We start from the raw sequence: 20,472 nt of genomic DNA on the forward strand, positions 1-20,472 counted from the left end.
CCATAGGATTGTACCTGTAAGGTTGTACCTATCAGTGTCCTTAAAATAAGAAGCATATTTAAAAAAAAAAAAAAACAGTAGCGTGTTACAGACTGCCCAAAAGCGGGCGGTCTGCCGCTGCCACCATTAGCTGTGCCGAGAAGCCCCAGCGGCCAGACCGCGAGGCATCCCGTGCAGCTAAAAAGAAGCGCCGAAATGGTGCTTCTTCTTGGCACCTGGAAGTGGCGCCGCAAGGCGCGCACTTGCGGCGTCACTTCCGCTGCGCCACGTCTGGATGCTGTGCATCTGAGACATAAAGATGGCAGCGCCTGTGTGGACGGGCGCCAGCATTTAATACGCACTCTGTGCGTACTAGGGACGGGGCTGGTTAGGAAGGTAAGACCCTTCCTAACCCTAGCACGCCCCTTTCTAACCCTAGTAAGCACGGAGCATGTACTAAATGGTGGTTTGTAATGCACCATTGTGTGTAATCAGAAGATTAAGACAAGAAGAAAGAACTTTATGGATAGAGAAGTTACCAGACTTGGCTTACAACTCTAGAACAACAAAAATAAAGTAATTGAAGGGCCCAAAGTACTGGAGTGCAGCTTTGGCACAGCTTCTGGGCTCTTAAGATACGTGTATCATTTAAACAGCATACCTCCAAAGTGACCCGAAGTAGCTTTATTTTGGTCTGTCTGTTTGGGCCCTAAGTTTCCTTTTAAAAATTATATGCTCTATGACTGAAATTGCTCAGTGTGAAAGCTGAAAAACCTAGGACAGAGTGCTTCTGCTTTTACTAATGAAAGCATATTTTAGACATTCTTGCAAACAAGCTTGTAAAATGTGGGCTAGACAAGGCAACTGTTAAGTGGATTTGTAACTGGTTGACCGGACGAACCCAAAGGGTGCTCAACAATGGCACCTTTTCATCCTGGAGAGAAGTGACCAGTGGAGTCCCACAGGGCTCTGTCCTGGGCCCAGTACTGTTCAACATCTTTATCAATGACTTGGAGGAAAAAATTGGGGGAATACTTATCAAATTTGCAGATGACACCAAATTAGGAGGAATAGCTAATACTCCAGAGGACAGGATCAAAATTCAAAATGACCTGAATAGACTAGAAAGCTGGGCCACAGCTAACAAAATGAACTTCAACAGGGAGAAATGTAAGGTACTCCACTTGGGGCGAAAACATGAAATGCACAGATATAGGATGGGGGACACCTGGCTTAAAGAGACAACATGTGAAAGGGATCTAGGAGTCCAAGTAGACCACAAGTTGAACATGAGTCAACAGTGTGATGCAGCAGCTAACAAGGCCAATGCGATTTTAGGCTGCATCAATAGAAGTATAGTGTCTAGATCAAGGGAAGTAATAGTGCCACTATATTCTGCTCTGGTCAGGCCCCACCTGGAATATTGTGTCCAGTTCTGGGCACCACAATTCAAAAAGGACATTGAGAAACTGGAGCGTGTCTAAAGGAGGGCGACTAAAATGGTGAAAGGTCTGGAAACCATGCCCTATGAGGAACGCCTTAGGGAGCTGGGTATGTTTAGCCTGGAGAAAAGAAGGTTAAGAGGTGATATGATAGCCCCGTTTAAATATTTGAAGGGATATCATATTGAGGAGGGAGCAAGCTTGTTTTCTGCTGCTCCAGAGACTAGGACCCAGAGCAATGGATGCAAGCTGCAGGAAAAGAGATTCCACCTCAACATTAGGAGGAACTTCCTGACAGTAAGGGCTGTTCGACAGTGGAACACACTTCCTCAGAGTGTAGTGGAGTCTCCCTCCTTGGAGGTCTTCAAACGGAGGCTGGATGGCCATCTGTCGGGGATGCTTTGATCTGGATTTCCTGCATGGCAGGGGGTTGGACTGGATGGCCCTTGCAGTCTCTTCCAACTCTATGATTCTAGATTTCTCCGAAACAGTAGACCTCAGATATAAGGGGACAAATAAGTTAGTAGGAAACCTCTGGACATGCTCTCAGATGCTGCCAGAATCATATAATGCAACGGAAGTGGTATTTCAGTTCCAGCATGGATGGACGTGAGAGAGAGAGAGATGCCATAGTTTTTCAAGATCTACTTCTCCCAGGCTCTGCCCCAGCTTTCTTTCTCCTATTGGGGTTCCAAGAGACCAGAAAGAAGTGCACAATTCAGATTCCCCTCTCCTGTGTGCTGTCCTTCTCATCCAAAGCTTCATGTTTTTATTTTATTAGGGTACAACTCTCAAAATCCCACAGCCAACATAGCCATACTACCTACCTGCCAGGACTATGTTATAGATATCAGCTCCAACTTCAGTTATCTAAGATCCCATAATTAAAGATTGCTTGGCTGCAGGAACAGAGTTGTCCCACAGGGGGAGTGTCAGCTTCAGTTCTGTTTTATTATGGCATATTCACCACAGAGCTGGCCTCTCCACAGATGAAGTGGGAACAGAGCAAGAGCGATAGTGTATTGTTTATTGTGGAAATATGCCACGTTTGAGCTGATTTACAAGCAGCTCATTGGAGCTGCCTGATTGCTCTGCAGTTTTGCTTTCAGCCCGTTACTCTTGCCGATACATTACTGGTATATCTCTTACCGGGGCTGCAAAAGATTCTTTCAGAGACATGACGTGGGCCAAAGCAGGGAAGATAGAAACCAGCTGTTGGGCAGCATTTCTTCCAGAGGCTTGAAGAGTTCCAGCAGGCTGCATCAGGCTGATTGGTGATTGCCTTTTATTGGCTGCCTTTGCAGATTGCTATCCATTTCTGGCTGAAATAATGTTTTAGTGGTGATGATTTTTTTTGCTGACATTCATTTGTGATCATGATTGCAATTCAGAACTACATTGTTTGCTTTTCTCCCTCAGTTCCCTAAATAAGGACGTTGACAGCTTCTTCTGAGAACTGATTGTAAAGGACAGGAACACCTCTCATTTTAAATACCTCTTATGCCTATTTTGTAGAGAAGGGAGCCTTGAACTGATCAAGGCTTTATATGCTACACAAGCGCTGCTTTCTGTACAATATACTGTAGTGTTTTTTATAGGCCCCAAATAATTAATAAGGCCATGCTTGCACACTATGATAAACCACTGTTTGCATTAACCATGATTGGTTGTGTAAGCCATGAAATCTATAGCAGATGATTGAATAAATTGTGGCTTGTCTTGCTAGTTTGTTTCTGTTTATTCTCTTTCCATTCTGTTTGTTGCTTTTTAAGATGGGCAGCTGGAAAAGAAGCAAGCCAGGGACAAGCCATGTTTGTAGTTTCTAACATCACGACAGACAATCATTTAAACATGTTAGTGTTCACAAACCCAAACATGGGTTCAGATTACGATTTCACAGCTTGATTTCACAGATGAATCCACACTACACAGCAAGATAGATTTGAACAAACTAAACTGTTGTTTCTCATGATTTGTGAATGAGGCCATAGAAGTGAATAGATTGGGCCTTCTCATGGCCACCTCAAGGTATTGACATGCACCCCATTCCTGCTAGTTACTGAACATAAAATTTATGCCTTTTTATTTCCCTTGTGATGAGGGAGACATTACCTGCTCTAATAACTCTGCAGGCTCCAAACAAATGTATGCCTAACATTAAATGTTTTATTCTCTAACAGTGCAGATGAATGTAATAACCACTGTGCCATACACAGATAGATGGCCAGATTAGGCAACAGGCACACTGAAGAAAATGATGTTGCTAAAATGGATGTTGAGACCTCAACATTCGCTCCCTGGTAATTTTGTTGGATGATAATAATAATAATAAGAGAGCATTTCTAACCAAACACTGTAGGAAGAATAATCAGAACTCCACTCTACACTTCCTTTCTGCTAGACTGGGCAGTAGCTCTTAGAAAAAGAATACTATCTGTAAACAGTTTAGAAAAAAAAATTATACCAAACTTGGTTTCTACCAATAAGACCAATGAACAGAGGTGATACAAATTGTACACCAACAAGTCTTTGTGGAACCAAGATTTGGAACCATGGATCTACAGTGGCTCAGTGTAGATAAGTGGTTCGAAATCTTGGTTCCACAAAGACTTGTTGGTGTGCAGTTTCTATCACTTCTGTTCATTGGTCTTTTGGGGGTGGTAAAGATGGGGCCTATAAATGAGACATAGGAGCCATTGGTGCAGGTGGCATGGGAGTTTTTTTGCTCACAGTTGGTGAGATAGCACTTGATCTCTGAGGTCTAGATTTACAATACTACTATGCAGACATCTTAATACAGTAATCAGTTATGTGGGCAATTTATTTTGGGCAGCTTCTCACAGCATCTTCCCAGTCCCATATCATCCCTCAGGACCCTGTAAGGCTCTTGTTTTATCTTTAAAAAAAAAACAAAAAAAAACCTTCCCATTGGTTTTCACGTGTGTGGATATACATCCCTACCTCAGGTTATCTCAACAGAAGTGTTAAAGAACAGTCAGTTGTCATTAAGGCCTTTATATGATCTTCTTTACATCCCACAGCTCTACTTATTTTGCAGGCTTACCAGCATAAAGTGAGTCATTGTTTTACTTTCTGCTGCCCATTGTCTCCCAACAACCAGCCCTTTACAAAGCAAACCATTGTTATGTCTCCAAATGGAGTGTGGAAAAATGCTGCTAAATTCAAGGCTTTAGTCAAGACTTCTGGAATAGGAATTACAAGGAAGAGCAATATGAGAAATGGTATGCTTTCTATGACATGAGTCTCTATCTCAGCCATTTTCTTAGAATCCAGAGGCATTAGCTAAAGTGATTTGGTGACTTGGAAATCAACTTCTGGGTCACTTCCTATTCTGGAAAAAAACTCTCCTGGGCCTATAATTGCCCAGAGAAGTCCACAAATGTGTTGAAATTGTCCCTATCTATTGAGTGACTTTAGGCAAGTCACGCTCTCTCAAGGAAGGCAAAGGCAACCCCCCTCTGAACAAATCCTGCCAAGAAAACCCCATGGTAGGTTCACCTTAGGGTTGCCATAAGTCAGAAATGACTTGAAGGCACACAACAGCATCAACCCTTGAGAGGGCATTGGGGATATTAAGGAAAATAAACACACACAAAATGGGAAGAATTAGGAAGGGTGGCAGAGGCAGTGGCCCTTCAAGGTCCTCTGGAGGATTTAAGCAGCCCTCTAACCCCTGACAGTTTCCTCCTTTGTCTGCTTCATGTGTTTCACAGCAGTTTAGTTGTTACTCAGAGGCCAAATTCTACAGCTGCCTTTCCATGTCTAAAGCAGATTACACAGCCAAATTGGCAACAGTGGTCTTTTTTTTCTGGAGAAAGTTAGTGTTTGGTGACTGATTTGAAATCAGCTCAAATCACATCACAACTTTGTCACAAATTACTATACAATTTTATTAGCATTCAAGGATGGCTGTCACTCTGTTTCATCAGTAAAAGATATCAATTGAGACTGAGAAAAATATTTTTTAGCATATGCTTTCATAGGTTTAAGACCATTTCATCGGGTTCATCACTTGCTCTTTTAATGCTGTCCAAATATCCTTTCCAGCAAAAGCCATGATATGCAGTTTTGTGGGCCTCCCTGTCAGATCTCAGTTTGGAGCTGTTTGCCATATTCATATTTCTGATCAGATCTCAAATGAGAAGATATTCTCAAAAGATGGACATCCAGCCTCTGAGTCAGTGCATTCCACTTTCAAACTGCTCTTACTGTCAGAGAGTTGTTTCTAATGTTTAGGTGGAATCTCTGTAGTTTGAATTCATTGCTCAATGTTCTAGTCTCTGAAGCAGCAGAAAACAACTTTGCTGTGTCCTCAGTTTGACACCCTTCAAATATTCAAACATAGCTATTATGTCACCTTTTAAACCTTCTCTCCTCCAGGCTAAACATGCCCAGCTCCCAAAGCTACCCCTCCTAAGGGCATGGTTTCCAGACCTTTCCACATTCTGCTTACCCTCCTCTGGACATGTTCTAGCTTGTCAATATCCTTGAATTGTGGTGCCCAGAACTGAACACAGTATTCCAGGTGAGGTCTGACCAAAATAGAATAGAATTGTACTATTAATTCACTTGATCTAGACACTACACTCCTATTGTTTCAGCCTAGGATCATATTGACTTTTTTAGTTGCTGCATCACACTGGTAACTCATGTTCAGCTTGTGGTCTAGTACAACTCCTAGATTGCTTTCACGTGTCAAGCCATGTGTCATCCATCCTGTATCTGTGCATTTCATTTCATTTTTTTAATTTTATTTTTTGCCTATGTGTAATAGCTTACATTCCTCCCTATTGAAATCCATTTTGTTAGTTTTGGCCTAGCACTCTCATCTGATAATGTCAAACTGGGTCCATTGTTTTCATTTAAGAAGTGAAAAGGATTTGCCACATTTTACCACAATGAAACCACTGATCATCACAGCCACTTGTCCAGTATTCAGGTCCCTTCAGGTCCAAGTACCAGTTCCAGGAAGGAATCCTGAAGGTAAAAAAAGCAAGGTGGGTGACAGGAGCCCTAGAGTTAAAATTTCATGTCCAGCTTGGATTGGGGTTTGATCACACTGCAGCTCCCAATATCCCTAGTCAGTATAGCCAGAGGTGTAGAATGTTAGGAATTTCAGTTCAGTAACATTTGGAGGGCTGCATAATTCCACTCCTGGTCTGATTTAGCAAGGAAATTCTAATCTCTTAAACTTCTGTCTTGGGTTAGGGTGGAACAGAAGAGCACCTCCATCAGCACAATGGATATCTTTCTTCACAGCCCTTGTTAGATCCTTAAAAAGCATCATAGGTGTTGATCTACTGTGGGATGCGTTTCTGCCTTCAGAATAGGAAGTTCTGAAAGAAGATTTCCGAAAGCAGGTTGGAGGGGGCTTTTGATCCACTGAATCCAGTGCTCCTTCATTGTTCGAAAATGCTTTGAGATCATGTCTGCTATACAACCCTGGAATTGGCACAAGCAATTTTTTCTTCATTGAAGTCCAGAGATGGACAGAATTAAGGGAAGAATATCTCCAAAATTTGCCCACACCCATCCTACCTAATATAAATCAGTAAAGCACTGAAAGGAGAAGCTCATGTGCCCCTCCCCCCCCCTCTCACACACCCCAACATATGTTTAGAATTGCTTTGCCTTTCTGGATCCAGTTTACATAGGCTGTTTAGAAACGCTGAATCTGATATGGCCTTTGTAGTGGAAAATGAAATCCTTTCCAGTTATGAAAAGAGAAATAGTAGTGCCAGTGTAAGATAAGGATAGTGTCAGATGAGATTAGCCGATGCTTCATAATGACTTTGCTGACAGTGAGAAAGAGTCAAGGCTTCACAACCAGTTTGTTCCTTTTGGTGTCATGTGTCTGTCCACAGCCTGTGTTTTCATACAAATTGTCTCAGATATTTACATTGCAAACTGATTAAAGCAGGAACAGTTTTAATAAACCAATAAACCATATGTGTGAAAATGCCCTAAACTGCCATTGTTTCAGATTGCACATAGACTGAGGTTAATCCTTACCTACTGAGTTGATAAAATGAGAAGTCTGGTTTTGATGTCCAGATACAATCACTAAAGCTGGGGCTCTAATCCAGTGTTTCACTCCAGGGACTCATTCAGAAGAGGAACCTGATGGTGCTTTGAGTAGCAAACAGCATGTGTACTAATATGTGTGTCTTATCATACATAATTATCTGTCAAATCTGAAACCTCGAAAGGTTGTTAAATGAGGGTCATTCACCATGTGGTGAAAAGCAAAGTCAGCAAGGCTGAACCAGAGAACAGTCCCACTCCTCCATTTCACTAAAAGGAGAAGAAGATAAAGCAGTGGCCAAGCTGCAGGTCTTGCTGTGCGTCTCATCCATTAAAGGTGTCTGGCAAGACTCCTGTCTCACAATTAGATAAAAGCTTTTCCATTCTAAATCACTGTCCAGAAGACAGCCTGGAGCCTGAAATACTGAACTGAATACACAGGGGAGACCAAGATCCAGTACAGTGGTACCTCGGGTTACGAAATTAATTCGTTCCGCGGCTAATTTCGTAACCCGAAAAACCTTCGTAACCTGAATTGCCATAGGCGCTAATGGAAAAAAATAGCTCTCTGCTGCCCTCCGGTGGCGGCATAGCGCCGAGGTTTTTTCGTAACCCGAAAAAACCTTCGTAAGCCGAAACAATAAATCCCTATGGGATTTTTTCGTATCCCGAAAAATTCGTAAGCTGGGTAATTCGTATCCCGGGGTACCACTGTACTGGATGTTGATAATTTATATGCCTCATGCATTCACACAGAGGAATGTAGGCTTCTGCTCAAGGATGTGCTGGGGGAAAAGCAGGTGATGGTAGGTTTTTAAATCTAACCTGTACTCCCCAAAAATAACTGCATATTTCTACATATTACTTGGAGAATATAACAAAGATTTAGAGTGACTATTGATAAAAGTTAAGGAAGAAAGTACAAAAGCAGAGTTACAGTGGAATATTAAGAAGAAAAAATAATGACTTACGTAACTTTAAAGTGGATAACAAGAACATTGAAATACTATAGTATGTGTTCAACTATAAGTCAGCCTCATGTCGAGGCAGGTTTGGGGGCCGAAATTATGGCTTTTGATATGACCTTTGGATCAAGATTTAAACTTAGGGGCCTGCAAGAAAGGATGTAAAGGACAAAGACAAAGAAAACAATGCCAAAGAACTATGGGGTGAAACAGACCACCTGAAGGGGTGGCTTCAAGCCGCCTCTTCTGAAAATGGCTTGGGTCTGCAGCAACCACACACCATGGCCCCAATCTGCCTTTTTGCTAGCTGAAAAAATTGCTGCAAAAAGCCAGCTTTTCCACTACCGCGACTGGAAGCTGGTTTTAAGGAGCTCTGGAAGCATGCGACATATAAACGCTGTGCTGCCAGAGCCCCTGGAAGCTGGCCTCCATGTAAATGGCTGGGCGGCTTCTGAGCAGCTTGGGAGTGTGAAGCATGTAAACACCATGCTCCCATGCCACCCAGAAGGCCGTGCAAAGGGGCGGTCTGTTTTGCCCATATGTTATCCTTTAACTTTAATGTGATAATGTTGCCTGATTTTAATCCAGAAAAGCTTACAAAAGCATTAACAAATGTCTTACAAATCCTTCAAAGCCCGATTTCTCTTGGCAGTTCTTTGAGAGGAAGTGCCAAGGAATTGCAACTACTATCATTTTCCCACCCAGGCATTCAAGAAGGTCACAAGTAGTACAGCGGCAGAGAGTAGAGAGGGTCAGTGCATTTTTAAGTGGTCCTGGGTTGGACTAAGCCAGTGGTCCCCAAACTGTGCTTTTCAAAGGATTTTGGACTTAAGCTCCCAGAATCCCAAACTATTGGCCAACATGGCTGGGGCTTCTGAGAGCTGAAGTGTAAAATCTCCTAAAGGGCATGGTTTGGGGACCACTGGACTAAGCTCTCTACTCAAAGAAAAGATGGTTCCTTTTTTTACATAGGAGTTAAAGTGCAGTGCTTACAATAACCCATGGATATGACACAGATTTTAGAGGTCAATTTTTGCCTAAAATTTCTAGATTTATACATGAGTATATACAGTAGTTAAACAATTTTCTATATCTTAGCTCATTCATCAACCAAAATAAAAACTGTAGTCAAACCATCAGAAGACTAAGAGTGATGCAAAAGACTAAGAGTGAGAATGACAATCATGAATGAACTAGGTAAGATCCTCAAATGTTAAGACACCATTCACTATAAAATCAGTATCGCCCAGGCCATAGTATTTCCAGTTTCTGAAGTGATGGATTGTTGTGATATCCAGAAATGAAAAGGTCTAATTTAATTGATGTTAACATCATTGACTTCACAAAGCAGTGACAGGATCTGGGGCACCCCAAAATGTGTGGACAGGAAGAGTACTTGGGAACACGATAGGGAATAAAGGGGAGAGAGGTCTTGTCTGATATGTTGGTGAGAATCTATCCTTTGCTTTCCATTTCAGTAGGAAATGTAGACGGTGGGGTGCAGTGCAGGGGAAAGATTACTTGTTTTAGCAAACCCTTTTATCAGTTTGAGCCACCTGCATTTCTGGGGTCTGTGTGCTTCATTCATATACTGTCTATCGTTTAAAAGATTATCACAACCTCATATGTACATGCTGGCATCCAGAGGTGCAGTGTGTGTGTCTGTGTATGAAAATGCTTTGTGGGGATATCACAGTGCTTACACTATCCTCCACAGAACTAGAGGTGATAGGGACCCTCTGGTTAGCAGCTATACCCTCAAGAGGTATGAAACAAGTTTCAACTTGTAATGTATGTCCAGCATCTATAAAAACCTAGCTGTCACAGAAGCCTTTTAGCAATGAATGCAATGAACACACTTTGAAACCTGCAGCCACTTTTTCAGACTAATAAAAATGACTCACTGTGGTATTATTCCTCAGTGAACTCTTTCATTTCCTGTTTTATCATTAGCTACATTCAATCAAAATATCTATCAACGAAAGCCTATCCATTGTGTATCCCTACACCAATAAGCATAATAGGAGAGAAATAAAAGGCTCTTTACTCTGCTACAAGACAAGATTCATATATTGATTTGCAGGAAGTCTAGGCTGTTTCACAAGATTTTGCCATTGTAGGGTAAATATTCTCATCTTCTTTGAAGAAATTCACGAATTGAAGAGATAAACAAAACAAAGCAGAACCAAATGGATAATATACTTGTTAAGCAAGACTCTCTTTTTTGTCCTTCATCTTTCCAGGAAAAAATCCAGCAGTAAACACCAGTGTTGCATATCCCAGTGCTGGATGACCTTTTCAGGAGAAGGTCATGTGGTTTTAACTGATTATGACAGCCTCCCAAAGCCTTCTGTTTTCTTCTTTCATAGTATTTGCATTCCTCAAGAGACATAGATCCTTTCCCTGCCCCATACTGCCATATATTATAGCCTAATGCAGTGATGAACTTGTCAAGCCAAGGTTCAGCCTTCATCTGGGAAAGTAATAAAATCTCAAAAATGAAAAAAACAGTGGCCTCACACACAATATTTTATCCTACTCAATGAAGCATCATTTACACATCATTCTCCTGCCTTCCTCTCCCATAACCATTTTTCATTCTATTTTTCCTGTTTAGACACACCCTTGTATCTCACTTTGTGTCCTTCCTTCCTTGCTTCTGTATTTCTTTTCTACTTTGTATATTTTGTCATATTGTTTTAATCATCTGTATCTTACTTTCCTTTATCAAAGATAGACCTAAAGCATCTCAGATAATGTAATATATGCCAGACACACTGGAGTCTAAAGTTGCATTGCTATACAAAACTGTTTTGAAACTCAGTGGGACTTAACTTTAATGTAAATATAGATAGGGCATGATTCTGAACAGAGCTAGTATTAGAAATAAACAAAAGGGGGTGTCATATCTGTGTGTGAAGCTGTCAGTAGACCAGATGGAGGAGGAGAACTGATTTTCAGAAAGGTACCCCAAACAGTAAGCACAGGTGTGTGTGTGTGTGTGTGTGTGTGTGTGTGTGTGTGTCATGGGGGACAATTCAGTTTTCCTCCTCAGTTTGGGTACTGGTGCCATTCAGGGGTTGACCTCAGCCTTGGAAGCCAAAGAGACAGCTTCAAAACATAATCAGTCTCTCCAGACTCACAGAAAGATAATTCCACTTTTTAAACCCTACTTTTTCCATGGGAAACATTTGTTATTTTATTGTTAAGTTTACTATAGGCATGTAGAAGGAATACAAATGACATAGAGCATGTTTTCCCTCGTGTGATACCGCCCATCCACTCCAATTTTTTAGACTACAAAGTCCATAATCCTAAATCAGCAGACACAATGGTTGTGGTGGCTGGGCATGACGGTACTTGTAATCTCACACTTCATGAGAGAGAGAGAAGGTGTCTTTATCTTAAAGAGCTGCACAAAAGTCAGGGGAGAACTCCTGAAAGAGTAAAAAGGCCCAGAGGAAGATATTGGACTCACTGTTTGAGAAGCCCCGATCTAGTTCAGTCCAAGAAAACTTACTGTATCATTAAATAGTGTGAATTCTTTCTGAGTAACCATTTCTTGGGCAAGGCTTTTGGGCTTCTTGTAATATGCTCACAATAAAAACCATTGCTTCTAGTCTTTGCAACCCTGGTCTTCCTTGTGCTGGTCTCCTCTTTCTGCCCACTCTGCATTCAACAGGATTTCAGAATGTCTTCCTGCCTGCCTCAAGTGCTGTTTTTGCTGGAGGCAAGGAATTCTGGCGCTTGGGTTTAATTTATCATCACAATGGGAGCCATTCTCAGTGTATGGAAAAACTCAACCCAGATTGTGAAGGGACAGAGTCATGTTGAAGAGGGTCCACAATGCAACAATTTAGATCAGGAAATGAATAGGATGTTTCTTTCTTTTATTTCATTGGTTTGTCTTGGGAAAGAGGAGAAGGAATCCAAATGTTAAGACATCACATCTTTAACCATTTCTCACTAGCAGAAGGAGGGGATAAATATGCAGGGGTTGTATCCAAACACACACACAAAACCATTCTGCTCCCCTTGTTCTGTTTATATAGATCTGTGAATTCTGTTTCATACTCCTTTGTCTCATACAATAAGTTAATAGTTTCAAGAGACAAGAAGGAGATTCTCAAACACTACTTAAACATTTTAAATTATTTGTTTGCTTGCTTAATTTTTATGATAGTTCTTTACCTTTTTGGGGAGGGGAGGAGTTAAAGGTGCTTTGGGATACCCATGCGGGGGGGGGGGGGAGGGGGGACACTGAATAAAGCAAAAGGAGTAAGTATTTCCTAAGTAAGATTTAATCCCTTCTGTGTGCCTAGCAGTATAGAAGATTGGGCAGGTCCAAAGCATTTTGCTTCTTACTGCAGAGGATAAGATGGAACCCTCTACCAGTTCCATGTGTATACAAAATGGTTAGCCTGGTATTTGAATCTTAATTCAGCACTAATAATGGAACAGTAGTCCAGAACACACAGCAGAAATAATCCCGTTTGGGACTGTTTTAACTGCTCTGGCTCAATGCTAGTGAATTCTGAGAACTGTAGTTTTGTGAGACCTTTAGCCTTCTCTGTCAGAGAGTTCTGATGCCACTATAAACTACAATTGCCAGGATTCCCCAGCACTGAGCCAGGCAGTTAAAGCAGTCTCAAACTGGATTATTTCTGCAATGTGTTTTGGACCAGTGTGATAGCAAGCCAATTTAGAAGGCCCAGTGCAGGTTGCATAGTGGTTGTGCTAGATTGGGAATTCTGGGGTTGTAGTCCAAGAAAGTAAAATTTCCAAGTTCCATCTATTGATGAACCCCTACTTCTGCAGCTGTTACCAGGGGTGGTTATCTCAGCCTGCTTAAGCACAGGGTTTGCAATGGTAGAGTAGAACCACAAGAAGGGCTATGCATGACCACAGGTTTGTAGACACTCTAAAGATAATCCCTGAAATAATTTCATTCTCATCTGATGTTTTTAGTGATCCAAGGGTCTAAATCTACTTCAGCCTCCTCAGAACAAAACCCATAACTTGTGCTGCTGCTTCCATAAATTAACATTTTTGATATTTAGTGCCATTTCCCATCAGATGTGCCCTATGCCTGGTAAAAAATATACATCAGTAATGGAAACAGAAGAAAATAATCCAACATCTATACCACTTAATGTTTACCACCTGTGCCCTTCTACTGAGAACCTGTATTTTATATATATATGCCCTGTTCTCCTCCATATGTTTCATATAGACAAGCTGTTGCGTAATAAGGTAGACAACCTGATTAAATCCATGATGCATAGAATGCATGCCTTTCCTACCCTCATGGCACAGCAGATTATAAAATCTTCTGTGGTTAACACCTGATGAAGACAGAATTTGTTGAAAACAATAAGCTATATTTCCAGAGCTTTAGAAAGGTATTTTTGGGACTACAACCTCCAAAACTCCCTAGCCAGCATAGCCACTGACCATATTAGTGTGGTAACCAAGTAAGTAACATTTCCAGCATTTGCAGCTTCACACTGCAACTTCACAAGGGAAAGGAAAAATATTGCTTTAAGATGTGTTCCTAAAGACCTGTTTAAAAGAAGATTGGATTTTGCTTGAATTCTTAATCCAATTCGTATAAAATTAGACCTGAGCTTAAAGACTTTAAAAGAACCTTTGAATGTTTGAAGATTTGTAATATTTTGAATAGAGTAATATTGGAGATAAAAGTCTTTGATATGCACCTTCAGAATAGTTCAAATAAACTGTTGTTGCTTCTTCTTTTCACTGAGCTGAGATAAAAGCTGCAATCTGTTATTCTTTTTCCTGGGCATAAGTTTCATTGGCGTTTATCAAACGGGGGTTTACCAGCTCAGATCTGGGGTGAGCGCGAATCCAACGATGCGGATTCATGTTATAACATTTATGTATTTTCACACCTGGTTCCTTTCAATGGGAGCTCCTTCTGTGGCACTTCTGTGGTGCTTCCGAAGTGAATCCTTAGTGGCTCCTCATTTTGGAGAATTCGCTAAAAAAGTGAGTTCACAGGATTCACATTTAAGCTCACTTCAAATTCACTGCAAATTGGTCTGGTATGGAATGACACTTTGCTTGTGCTCTGGTACACCACTGCAAAATCCCCGAGTTGCAAATTTCCCATGATGCCGTGCTGCAATTTTGCCCCATTTGCTTTCGGTGCTCTCCCCCTGAATCCTCTCAGGACACTACAGTTCCAAGAATTCCATAGCACTGAGCCAGGACAGTTAAAGTGAAGTCAAACCGGATTATTTCCCAGTGCAGATGCAGAGGCTAGCATACACATGAAACTGGAATGGGATGGAGGGTAGATGTGAAGGAAATGAAACAGGAGGCTGGAAGGAGAGATGGTACTCCCAGAATTCCATAGCCTCAAGCCAAGGACCCCACAACAAACTCCAACTCCAATAATAATAATAATAATAATAAATATTTTTAAAATAATGTACTGTATTATTTTAAAATTATTATTATTATTATTATTATTTTAAAACAACAACAAAACAACAACAATAATAATAATTTAAGTTATTAGTTTGCTGAGGCACCAGAGCTCTTTGGCAGAGAAGGCTCAATGTCTCAGGACACTACAGATCCCAGAATTCCATAGCACTGAGCCAGGACAGTTAAAGTGGAGTTAAACCAGATTATCTCCCCAGTGTGGATGCAGCCTAAGAGAAGGCAACTGTTAGAAAGGGGAAGAGAGAAGTAGATGAAATAGATGAGGAGTATGGCAAAAGGATAGATGTTGATGTGGCTGCAACGGATTGGGGCTCTGACACGGAGGACCCTGTTTGAATTTGGCTGCCAGGGAAAATAGAAGGGAGGAAGAAAGGTGAAGCTGTCATTCACGTGAAAGTGGAACCAGGCTCCCTTCTTAACCCCGAAAGTGCAAAGGTTCAGGATACCTTCAGGGCTCCACTGAGCATGTGCAAGGGTCCCAGTTCGAATCATTGAATCCGCATGGTATGCACCAGTGTGGTAATACAGTTTGCACTCACTCCGCTTTGCCTGAATCCACATCACATGACTTGCCTTGGATTCGATTCCCCCTTGATTTGGAAGGGCAACGGAAGGCAACCAGGTGTGATAAAACACTCACGTTATAACATCAATTCGCATCGTTTGACCCACAGTCACCCCTGATCTTAGCTCCAATAACCTCTATGTGATAAACGCCATTGTAATCATTGTCTCTTTCTTACTACAAGACTGTTAGATTGCATTCCTGTGCACACTTAGCCATTGAACATAATAGGATTTAAACATGCATGTTCAAGGATCTAATAGTGGGTATTCCTAGTGCAAGATGCTCTGTTAGGAACAATGTATGACCTGTCTGGTTTTTTTTTTTTCCTGTTCTTGCTGTTGATTGTTTTTGGTGGTTTATGTCAAGGTGTCAGCACTGAACACATCTGTTGTTTCTTTCCTCCCTTTTCTCCATCTCCACCTCTCATTGTCAATACTATACCACTTTTCTCCTCCACAGAACAAACTTGAACAACTCTGAATAGGTCTCCAGATGTCCTGGCCTACAACTCCAATCACTCCTAGCCAGCATTGGCAATACTGTAGTGAGGTATTAGAGGAGTTGCAATTCATAAGCATTTGGGGCCCACACTGGTGTGCAGAGTACTGAGACAGATGAATAATTGGTCTGAGGCTGCAGCTGCACTTCAGAAATAATGCAGTCTGATACTGCTTTAACTACTGTGGCTCAATTCTATGGAATCCTGGGATTTGTAGTTTTCTGAGATGCTTGACCTTCTCTGTCAGATAGCTCTGGTGCCACAACAAACCACAAATCCCATGATTCCATAGGATGAAGCCATGACAGTTAAACTAATGTCAAAATGCATTTTTCATCAATGCAGATGCAGTGTGGCTGACTTTATGTCAGCTGCCTAGGTTCTAAAACATGCCGACTCAAGTGTTAGACCAATTAAAATGGGATATACCACATTAAGGCTAAAATCCTGCTGATTACTCCCAATTAGAGTAGACAGTCTGATGTAGTGTTTTGAATGTTGAATGTTGACTATGAATCTAAAGACCAGGGTTTGAATCCCCACTCAACCGGAGAACCCACTGGGTGATCTTGGCCAAGGCACATTCTCTCATCCTCAGAGGAAGGCAAAGGTAAAAACCCCGTGAACAAATTGTGCCAAGAAAACCTCATGATAGGGTCACCTTAGGGTTGCCATAAATCAGAAATTACTCAAATTACCACCAACAAAGTAGACCCATTCAATCAGTTGTTCAACACACAGGTAAATCCATTGATTAAAGTCAGCACTAACAGCAGGATTTAGGCCTAAGTGTGTGTAAGATTGCATCCTAAGGGACTGATATAAATCAGGAAATCCCCACTTCAGATCACACCTCTTCCATGAACTGAGTGAGTGAATTAGGCAAGCCATATGCTGTGCGTGTGTTTGACTATTCTTCCCCCTCCCTGCAGTAATAATACTGACTTTACAACAGGGTTGGGCAACATATGTCCTTCCAGATTCCCACCAGCCCTCTCCAGCAAAGCCAGTGGTGAGGACTGCTTGGAGTTACAGTCCAACACAATGTAGCTAACCCCATCTGCGAACCCCATTTCTTGGAAGATGAATTGAAGCACCTAGACTGTGCTCTACAGGCTAATGGTTACTCCAGTTCAGACATCAGAAGGGCTGCCAGGCCTAGAAAAACCCAGAGGAGGGAAGACAAACAACCACTCAAAGGGAAGGGTTTTTTTTTTACCATACATCAAAGGAGTCACAGACAGAATAGGGTGAGGAAACACAACCTTCAAATGATTTACAAAGGGACGAAGAAAATCGAGCAAATGCTTCGCTCAGCCAAGGACCAGAGAGACCCTCTCACAGCCGCAGGAGTTTACCACATACCATGCAGCTACAGACAAGTCTACATAGGGACCACCAAATGCAGTGTGCAAACAAGAATCAAGGGACATGAGAGACACTGCAGACTGAGTCAGCCAGAAAAATCAGCAATAGCAGAACACATTATAAAGCAACCTGGGCATAAAATACTGTTTGAAAACACTGAAATTCTGGACTATGCCAGAGACTATGCCTCTTTTGCAGACCCTCCCACCCTGAGGCCTGCCATTAGCAACAGAACAATATACATGCAAAATCACTCCTGCCTTCCCAGGTTCACACAGTATATATATACCCAACTCCTTTCCAGGCAAGCATTCTCTGAAGATGCCAGCCACAGATGCTGGCGAAACGTCAGGAATAAACCCGTCTAGAACATGGCCACATAGCCCGAAAAACCCACAATATAGAAGGCTGAACTTCACCTACACTAGCCTTACAAGTTTGCTGTAGGGATTATAACAGAATAATACTTATAAACCACATTGACAGCTTGAAAGTGTTAGACCATTAATGGCGGAGGGGGAGGGGGAGGAACAATTGTTCTATCTGAATTTGTTTTCTGGATGTTATTTTGTGTGCGTGCTGGCTTTTACTAAAAAGTTACTCAAGCAAACTTGTATTCATTTGTAGTACTGAAAGAAGCAGGAAAAGAAATGAGAAATGCTAGTGAGCATCAAAGTGTTGGTTGGCTGGCTATTAGTAGTAAAGGATTATATTACTGGAAAATGTGACTTGCAGTGAACTTTGTCATGTTAAAGGCTGAAACCCTACACACACTTTAATGGGAGTTAACTTCAATTGAATCAAGGGGATTTGCTTCTGAGAAAGCATATAAAGGATTGTGATGTTAAAAAAACCTGCTCTGCAAATGCAAGAGTTCTTTGTGGGGAATGGGTGAGAATCTTGTTTTGTTTTGGATAAGAACTTTCCAAAACCCACAAATTTCTTCACAAGCATGTTGGAAAGAACTTGATTTTAGGGGGGAAATGAGTGTGAGAGAAATCAAAACTGTTTGACTTGTCCATCCAGGCAGAGGCATTTTAGTGCCTAGCTCTTAAAACTCTGGCTTTGAATCCTTGTGCATTCATCCATGTTTAAGGTGATGAATTAGGATTGCCACTTTTTTTTCCTGATAGGCTCCTAACTTTTTAAAGTTACAATGGCAGCTCAAGTCTAGCTGGTACTTGGATAGGAGAACACCAGGGATTTCCAGATAGGGTTGGAGAAGTCAGAGTTGACAACATTGAGCTAGTACATAAAGAGATCTTGCAGCACCTTTGAGACTACCTGAAAGAAAGAAATTGGCAGCATGAGCTTTCATAGACTTCAGTCTACTTCCTCAGCTCAGATGCATTTGATGGAGTGGAATCCAGGCACAGACATATATATGCCATTGGTATGTGAGGATGGCAATTCAAATTACAAATCCTAGTTCTACAAAGGTACTGTAGATTGAAAAGAGAAACAGCAGAATTGAAATTCATCCACAAACTACAGTCCCTCAGCAATGGACTGAGCAAAGACAATGGTTTCCTGACTCACTACATACACTTCAACACTATCTGACCCTATCTTCTTAGGGGTGCCCTACATTCATCTGTTCCCATCACCACAGGCTAGTCTCATTGCAAAACTGGAGCTGCCGTTTCATCTCCATGCACCAAGACCAGTTTCTTATGCCTTTGTGTACTAACGACCATAGCTAAAACTGGACCTGCAACTTCATTTCCATACACAAAGTATTTATAATTTTGGAAATTTGTAATTTTGGAAATGTCTCTGCGGACGTAGACTCAAGTCTATGAAAGCTCATGCTGCCAACTTCTTTCTTTCAGTTAGTCTCAAACGTCTTCTCCCTATGTGCTGATTCTACAGACTAACATGGCTACATCTTTGAATATTGAACTAGATAGACCAATAATGGGTTCAGTATAAAGCAGCTTTTTATGTAGAGAGGAAGGAACTGGCAAAGCCACCTCTGAGTATTCACTGCCTAAGAAAATCCTATGAAATTTATGGGGTTGCCAAAAGTCAGCAGGTGACGTGAAGGCATGTATGCATACATGTTCCTACACTGATCATTTTTAAAAGTAATTATTAGGATTTGGTCAGAAGGTTGCAAATTTTGTTCAGTTTGCCATTAATAAGAACTGCCCCAAATTTGTATAAATGACATTTTAAAAAAGTTGTTGTTTTTAGAATTCAAAGATGGGAAAAACAAAACTAACATATTTATTCAACTGTATTTTTCATTAAAGACAGCCTATGTTTACATTGGAGCCAATGTGGTGTAGTAGTTTGAGCACTGGACTATGAGGTGAAACAGACGGCCCCTTTGCGGCGGCTTCCTGGCATCTTGGGGGCATGTTGTTTAGATGATGCACACCTAAAGCCTGCAGGAAGCCGCCATGAAGCTGTCTGCCTGACCACATGGCAAGCAGCTTTGTTGTACTCTGGCGGCATGATATTTATATGCTGCATACTGCAGGAGCAACACAAAGCCTTGACAGGGGAGAAAAAGCCGGCTTTTTCTGGCTCAAAAAGGAGCAGCTTTCTGCCACTTCTTTTTAGGCTGGCAAAAAGCCAGATCAGGGGTCTGGTGTGTGGTTGCCGTGGCCCCGGTCCGGAGATCAAAAGAGCATTGCCAAGGCCGCCCTTCAGATCTGTCTGTTTCGGCCCTATGACTCTGGAGATCAGGATTTGAATCCCGGCTCAGCCACGGAAACCCACTGGGTGACCTTGGGCAAATCACATGCTCTCATCTTCATAGGGAGGCAAAGGCAAACCCTCTTTGAACAAATGCCAAGAAACCACCATGATAGGTTCACTTTAGGGTTGCCATAGGTTAGAAAGGCCTTGAAGTTACACTACAAGAATGTTGTTCTGTACTATGTCCTGATTAACAAAATCTTCCCTAAAAATTATAGTGCATTCTCAGCTCCAGAATAATAATACAAAAGTTTGCTATAGCATAGATTCTAGCCAATGTGAGAAAAGAGCATGTATTGTCCTTATGTAAAAGAAGCAAAACATTTTCCTTCTTTTCTGTACAGAAAAGTGTTAGGCAGAGATAACTGGATGGATTTGCAGGCTATGCAGATGCCAAACAGCTTTTGAAATGTCTATAGAACTACAAGA

At 41.5% G+C, this 20,472-nt stretch overlaps 1 protein-coding gene across 4 annotated transcripts in view; it reads left to right on the plus strand.

The window, feature by feature from the left end:
* SH3PXD2A (SH3 and PX domains 2A) overlaps positions 1 to 20,472 on the plus strand; it is a 342,486-nt gene that overhangs the window by 182,872 nt on the left and 139,142 nt on the right. The window lies entirely within an intron of this gene.

Source organism: Sceloporus undulatus, chromosome 3 (assembly GCF_019175285.1).
Source record: "Sceloporus undulatus isolate JIND9_A2432 ecotype Alabama chromosome 3, SceUnd_v1.1, whole genome shotgun sequence".
NCBI lineage: Eukaryota > Metazoa > Chordata > Lepidosauria > Squamata > Phrynosomatidae > Sceloporus > Sceloporus undulatus.